Below are 7,949 nucleotides of genomic sequence, written 5' to 3'. Positions count from 1 at the left end.
TGCCGCTTTCCACGGTGCTTTGTAAGTTGTTCAACGAAACAGGACAGTTCTTTAGTAGTTACCCGTGGGAAAAGCAGCGCAGAACTGGTCCCAAAATACAACAGATATTTTGGTCGTCCTGTTGCTACGGCAAATTATAGTGACGTATGGTGAAGTTGTATGTTGTTGCGACAGAACTGGCGTTATCGTTATGACAGGAGGCTGCTCAATACTACAGAAAATCATATTGTTAGTACAAGAATTTCTGTTGTGAGGTCTCAGAATGCTACAGGAATATCTGTTGTGACAAGAGAAAATTTTCTGCTGTTGCCAAGACTATAGTCTTGGCAATCATTCTACCGACTAGGAACTCCAGCTCACTACTTTGACGAAGAATTACATGCGGAAGTACCAACTACTCTGCAGTGGCTCAAAACGGGCGCTGAAGCCTTGTGTTCTCACCACTGCGAAACAATCGCCGAAGTAAAAAGACAATTTCACCGACTAGCAGGCTATACGTTCTTATTTTGATGAAAAAGCGTAACAGTCATGATGTTCGCCTACCTTCACAAATATCTACTGGTGCTAGATCGGTTCACCATGCAGCGCTCAGCTGGTGCTAGCTAGTACTGCAGGTAATGAGCTTGATCTTGAAGGTATATTTAATGTCGCTTTCAGGCGCTATCATAGCTGCTAGTAAACAGCTATTTTTCGCCATCCGATGTAAGAAAATGCGCACTGTGACCGGTGTGTGTAACCCTATTTGCTTGAAGGCAGAGCACGCAGCGTGCAGCTTTTTCGCTATATCTGTAATGACAAACCCTACGAGTTATCTTGGAACCACTCACAGAAGTAGTTCTGTGCTGGAATGGGGCGTGTGGTGAAGCCATTCCGATTAAGCTTAACGTAGCCGCGCTCTCGCACGTTGGCGATATGGTGATGGCAGTGTCTAGTTATATGAGTCCTAAATCCACTCCAAGTAATTCTGGGCGAAAGCCATCCACTGCTAGTTGGGACTGGACCTCGTAAATTGTGCCTCACGTGGAAGTACCGCGTGGAGGCCGGGCGCTTCAAGCCTACGCGCCAGGCAAAGAGGCTAACACCCGAGAGAGCTGCCGCGTAGCAATGCGGCTGTCGTCCACTCTACATTGAGGCCTAATTCAGGAAGTTTCTCACGCAAGTAGATATCTCTGCTCGCCCTAATTGCGTTCTTTCCTAATTATCTTGACCGGAGGGCGTTTGTGCCTGAGTACCAATCGTGGATAGTTGGTAATTACGAGTAGTTTTGTCAATTCGGCGCTCTACATGCTGCCTCTGGATCACATAGCAACCGCAATGCAGCATGTTTTCAAGTGAGATACATCATACGTCTTCGCTAGTGCACGCACTTAACCTTATAGACTGACCCTCGAACCACCAGACGGCGCTGTCAGCAGGAAGTGACGACACGCCGATCACGCGTTTCTCATTCGCTGCGCCTTTGTTTTTTTCTTCTCACTATTTTTTCTTTTCCGGCCTTGGGCATTCAGAGCTCGGCGCGCCGGACCCTATCTGCGCGAGTATATATCAAGCCGTGTCCGTCTTCGCTGAGCTCTCGATTTCTTTCTATTCCTTCCCCGCCAATCTCCTCCACCTCTTCCTCTACGAATCGATGTCCCTCGGCCGGTGTTCATTTATACTTGTCCAGGCGCCGCCGCGCCTCCGAGCGTGTCAACACGCAGGCCCTCGTCAGGGATTTCAAGTGGCCCTCCACACTGCCGCCTGCAGCGCCCCCTTCCCCCTTCTCCACATTTCTTGCTTCTTTTATACTTCCGCGACGCTCGCGAGACGCCCATCGCCGTCCGGGCCGTAAAGTGTGCAATAGCGGGCGTCCGTGGCTGGAAGGACGGGAGTGAGTGTCGCTGAGGTTCGCGGCACTCCAGGAAGCCCGGAACTACAGCCATTCCCTTTTTACGGGCAGTGTACACGGCGGAGTTCTTGCGCGGAGAGACGAGTGGCGTGACCGAGAAGTGCCCGTTAGGGAAGGCTTCGTCGGGTTATTTATACTCTTTCTTTTTTCGTCTTGTTTTGTGAGCCGTACTGCCGCGCCCTTGGAACTACTGCGAGCAAGAGTTTCACTCGTCGTACGCAGCTGCTGCCGTCGTTGGGCGTGGACCCGTTCGTCATAGTCGTCGGCAGTGCTTGAAGCCGTTTTACCTGCGAAGTGTCGCCGTCGTTTCAGAAATGGTTTTTGCGCTGCCGTACATTTTCCTTGATTTCGGTCGCTCTGTACGCAGTCGTCGCGAGTATGATTTTGCAAACCGGCCGGTTCAACTTGCCACATTCTGCAGGACGCCATCGTTCTAGGCGGAAAAATTAAGGGGGACACTTAAGTTCCGCCTTAAGGGTATGAAGCGATAGCGTGTTGGGTTGATTCCCATATGTACGTAAGGTCATTCCCTACTTTACATTCACAGATCCCCGGGAGTCCTCGTACCCCTCCTGGCGCAGTGGTGCAGCGGTTAAGCGATGCGCCCCTGCCCTGCGATGGCAGGTGCTCTTAGCGGTGGGCCTTGTGCGGCCCAGGTTGATCTTCCCGAGTGACCAATCATTACTTCACCTGCCACAGTGGGCAGTTTGCTCGCTATCCGGTGGGCAGGTTGTGATGACGCCGCAAGGTCATCTAGGTGGGCCACCTGCTTCCTTGGTTGCTCTCTGGGCGCCACGTGCCAGAGTCATGCTCGTGATTTTTCGCTTGCAACGCGGACGCCGACTACGCCAACACCGGATTTTCTGGGCAACGGGGCCTTTAACGCTATCCCGTTAAAACAAGTGGCGCTCATTAACGCTCAGCTGTTATCTGCTGCATGCATGACATACCTTGTACCCCCATTCAGTTCTTGCCCATATTTCAGCCCGTGACGCCTTCATACTTTTAATGCCAGTGCATTGAGAGCCCGTGACATCGCGTATTTAAATGCCTAATGTAACTATATGCTTGGAAATCAAGGGAAATGAAACTGCAAGGGCTGACCTGCGTGGCCTCTTCGAAAAAAACGCCTCTGGAGGGCTCTGGGGACATCTCTGTAAAGGTTATAATCAGTTGCTAGCAAAGGCTGCATGTGTGTGTGTGTGTGTGCGTGCGTTCGTGCGCGTGCGTGTGTGTGCGTGCGTGCGTGCGTGTGTGCGTGCATGTGTGTGTGTGCGTGCGTGTGTGTGTGTGTGTGTGCGTGTTCGTGTGTGTGCGTGCGTGCGTGTGTGTGTGCGTGTGTGTGCGTGTGTGTGCGTGCGTGCGTGTGTGTGTGCGTGCGTGCGTGCGTGTGTGTGTGTGTGCGTGTGTGTGTGTGTGTGCGTGTGTGCGTGCGTGCGTGTGTGTGTGTGCGTGTGTGTGTGTGTGTGCGTGCGTGTGTGTGCGTGCGTGTGTGTGTGTGTGTGTGTGTGCGTGCGCGCGTGTGTGTGTGTGTGTGTGGGGGGGATGCGATGCGATGCGATGCGGTGCGAAGGGTCGATAAGATAACCTCTTAAGTAAAATTTCTTTTTGGGCGAGCTGAGGTATACAATCTTGTAATACTTAGCACGAGCACTGACGCACCATTAGAATGAAGAGACGCACATATGCGCTAACTGTAAAAAAATGAAGTTGGATCTTTTGTCTTACCAGTCAGTCAATCAACCAATCAGTTTTATTTTCACCAAGGAATAAAAGATACATGGTGAAAAAGGGGAGCAGGAGAAAAAGCTGCAGAGTAGCAGATTGACAAGGCTCCAACCACGCAGGCAGCAATGACAGGATTGCGGTGCTGTAAAGCTGTAAAGCTTAACACTAAGCACAGCACTTTAAAACATCAGCGGAAATCAGCAGTACATGAAAGCATCAGCGGATATTAGCATGTACAAGAAACAATAAAAAATAAAAAAGCAGTGCCTATTTCAGGTTCGTATGTGTAAATAAATCCTTTAGGTCACTTTCGGTCAGTGCCATTACGTCTTTGTTTTGCTTCGCGAAATCATTAAGAGTTTGGGGGAGGTGTAAGTGTGAAATGAATGAATCTAACTTGCCCTGTATCGCTCTAGTATAAGTGTTTATTTGTTTGTACTTGTATATATTAGCAGCCTTCATTATTTTGTATTTACGGAAGAGCATTTTAGTATGCTCCTCGAATGGGAGATTTTTTATTGCCCGAACAGCCTTTTTTTGAAGCAAGATGAGTTTGTTTAAATTTTGTGAACTAGTGTTTTCCCGCACCAGTGCACAGTAACTGAGTACACATTGAAACAAAGAATTATACAAACGGTGTTGAACTTTGGCGGGGAATAAATGGCGATTTCTGTTGAGCGCACCTACTACTTTTCGCGCTTGTGAACAAATACGATCGACATCATCGTTCCAATTCATTGTGTTTCCCCCCTTATTTCTCTTAAGATTTTGCTACTGGCTTCGCGCTGCCTTTTATCATTCGTCTCGCTCTTTGGTTGCCACGATCGAAGTTTTTCTCCTTCGTCCTTTTTCTGTGCGCTTTCTCTGCACCTGCTTGCTTGAGAACTGTGTCTAATTTGCCCCACCCCACGCATGAAAGAGCCAGTTTGCCCTATCAGGTGCAAGTTGGTCGCTTATCTTTTCTCCTCACCTCATCGTTTATGTTCCACGTCGACGATAACGACGCATGCGACGACATTAACTGTCACAGGACATTTATTAGTAGTGATAAGAATAACGAGAAGAAGAATACATGCCATATACAAAGGCAACGATATATAAAGACATTCACCGCAGACATTGGCCAACCGCACGAGCCGTCGACCTCGTAGAAGTGCAAGGAACGACGGCGATACAGCTCGCTTCATCAATTAGCCGGTCCGCCCTTCGTTCTCCGAGTGACGTCAGCGCGTGAAGAAATTCGCTTACGAAACAATCAAACAGAGCAGCGCGCTCGCGTCCGGCGGCTCGAAAGTTTTATTAAGCTTGACTTGTTTTTCTTATTTATAGCCGTTTCTTCATCGTTGCTCTTGGCTTGGTTCGTGTATCGGCGCGCGAGCAATGGCCCGTTTGCAACGTGACGTTTCGAAACGCTGACAGAGCCGGATGCGTGTCGTGTTCGAGCGTCTATTTTGGCATCAGCGATCGCGTTGCCTGTGTGGGTTGCACTCATTCGGAGGATGGGCTGGTCCACGCGCGGAGCGTCTTTTTCTGCTGCGCTGTACAGTCAGTGCGAGTGCACATTCGATGGCCTTCGACACACGTGCCAGGAGCCCCGAGCCGCTTGTGCCAGGAAGCGTAGAACAGCGCAGAACAGTCTTGTGTTCGAATAATATTTTGGATCGTCCTCTTTCATGCGAAGACGCCAATAAACCTTCAAGTTGACTGAATGGTGGGGTTCCCGCCATTGTCAGTGCATTGCTGCCACTGACTCACAATTCGTGGGGGAGGAGGGTACAATATGAAGAGGAAGTTGTCCTTATATGCCTTATCCTCTGTGGAGCCCTCGTGGTGTTGCCAAGAGTGCTTGCACCGAGAGGGACCCAAAATCAAATACCCATATTGCTTCCACAAACGTTGATGCCGCCTTGAAGAGAATATTTTCGTACTTTTGAGCACCCTCATTTAGAAAATTCTGCACAAAGGCCATCTGTAGCGGACATCATGGTAACGGTTAGAAAAAGAAGACCGTTGTTACCTGATTAGTGCGTTCTGTATTTTCTTCGGAAGACATGGCTGATTATCATGAGGCGTTACCATAATGCCTACCACCATGGTTGGTAAGAGAGTGGAGAGAATGATGAAAGAGTGAGTGGATAAGAGTGTATGCACGGGAGGGCTGTTGTCGCTTGCTTGCTATAGCCGCCTCCCAACGACGGGGGCGGCGCCATGCGGTCTCTTTCTGAAGCGCCGGAATGGTGATCAGACTCCGCGGCATGGGTGACCACAGAGCTAGAAACGTAGAGATGTGCCTCAGAGAGTTATACATTTTTGCTATTCCTTAACGGGAGAAAAGCAGTTCGTTGACGGCTGTGAAATCTGGACTGCAAGCGAGGTTTGAAAGTTTCAAAGAAAGGAAATACTGAGTTGCTTTGCAATTTCTATCTTGTTTTTGAAATTTGTGTTCCATTTATTAACTGCAGATTTTCTTTGCTTTACATAATTATCAATCGCTAAATTTGTTGACTAAACTATATGCAATATTTCGGCTTTGTGTTATTGCTAATTTTTTCTTCTTCTTCTTTTTGAATTGTAAATTGCGCACTTTCAGCGTCTTGTATTGACCGCATGCTGTTGTGACTGCCGTGGCCCGCCCACAAGCGCTTGCGCTTCTGCGGGCACACGCTATGTACTGTATATATATATATATATATATCTTGCAATAAAATTCCTGTATGTATGTATGTATGTATGTATGTATGTATGTATGTATGTATGTATGTATGTATGTATGTATGCATGCATGTATGTATGTATGTATGTATGTATGTATGTATGTATGTATGTATGTATGTATGTATGTAAAAGGACGGTCGAAAAGAAGGAGCATTGTTCATGCCACTAAGAAGAAAGCGGAAAGGTTGTCATCAAGACATTTCTGGTAGTCGGCAAAGCACTGGTTCGTATCACCTCTGCACGCTTCATCGCGAAGTTCTTTACTCCACGTCGTCAGCGCTTTGCTGTTGAGACTGTTGCTCATCATATCTGTTAAAGTGGATCACTCTACTGAAGGTTAAATTTCAGGTGACCACAGCTGAAAGAAAGCCGTGTACTGTACAGATACAACGCTAAACTGTTACTGTATTTTCGGGGGGGGGGGGGGGGGGGGGGGTTAAAAGCTGAATAAAACACTTTTTGCCTTATTTATTTGCTGCGACCTCATCGGATGGCGCATTTTTAGCACGATTGGTCGTTTCCCTCCTTCACTGCATTCACATGCAAAGCAAAAACCTTACCTACGCGGTGTCATCGCGGCTACAAAACTGCGGTGTGAATGGCACAAATCTCGCATTTGTATTTACGTGTATCGCATAGAATGCGCGCTAGGGTAAAACAACTGTCGTTTTGGAATGCGCATCGCTTCGCTCGGTCATGGCGTTTTAATATGACACTAATGAGAAATAGAATTTCGTCGGCAATTTCTGCTCTTTCATCATTCTCAAACTGTCCTTTAGACGTCACTTAAACTGCAATCTACATATAATGCCTCTTAGATTGCCGCATTCGTGACCAGTGCACATTGCAGGCAGCCCACAATGGTTAAAGCTAATCGTTGGACGGTGAGACTGCAGAAAAGAAGTTAAGCTTGCCTTTCTGCGTCTGTAACTCCCCACAGTGCAGCGTTTGTGTGCATGGATCAATCTGGGAGACTTGCGAAGCACTGGAACTATTGCAAAGAAACCAAAAATTGGAGGGACACTTAAGCGCAGGCTTAAGGGTAGGACGTGGTAGTTTATTTTATTTTATTTCAAGATGCCCCTAAAGGCCCTCTTCACGACGGTATTACATAGGGGGTGGTAAAAATTTCAACTTGAATACATAGAAGGAACATTAACATAGTAACAGGGCAAAAAAAGAAGCAAGAAAAGAGCAATAACTGGTAGTCAGCAAGAATCGAAATGTGGCGGAACAACAAGACACAAAATAAACAAAATAAAAAAACAAGAAAAGAAAACACAAAGATAAAAACAACGGAATAAACAGAACGAAACGCAAAACACGAACACATTGCGGTGAGCAGAACAGAACTAGAAGAAAACTACACATGGCTTTGATTTTTTAAAAGTTCATGAAATGATGTCGCATTCGTTTCAGTTGCGATTGTGTAAGGCAGCCGGTTCCAATCAATAATGGTTTTGGGTATGAATGATTTAGCATAACTTGAAGTGCGACATGTGATGCGTTTGGTTTTGAAAGGATGGTCACGGCGTGGAAACACTGCTGAGGGTAAGTGAAAGAAATCGTCGTGAAGCAACGGATGATGGTAAATTTTGTGAAAAAGAGTTAAGCGAGC

The sequence above is a fragment of the Amblyomma mixtum genome, chromosome 8 (genome assembly GCF_055824585.1).
Source record: "Amblyomma mixtum isolate Tamu chromosome 8, ASM5582458v1, whole genome shotgun sequence".
In the NCBI taxonomy this organism is placed as follows: Eukaryota; Metazoa; Arthropoda; class Arachnida; order Ixodida; family Ixodidae; genus Amblyomma; species Amblyomma mixtum.
Note: the sequence above shows the minus strand (reverse complement) of the source record.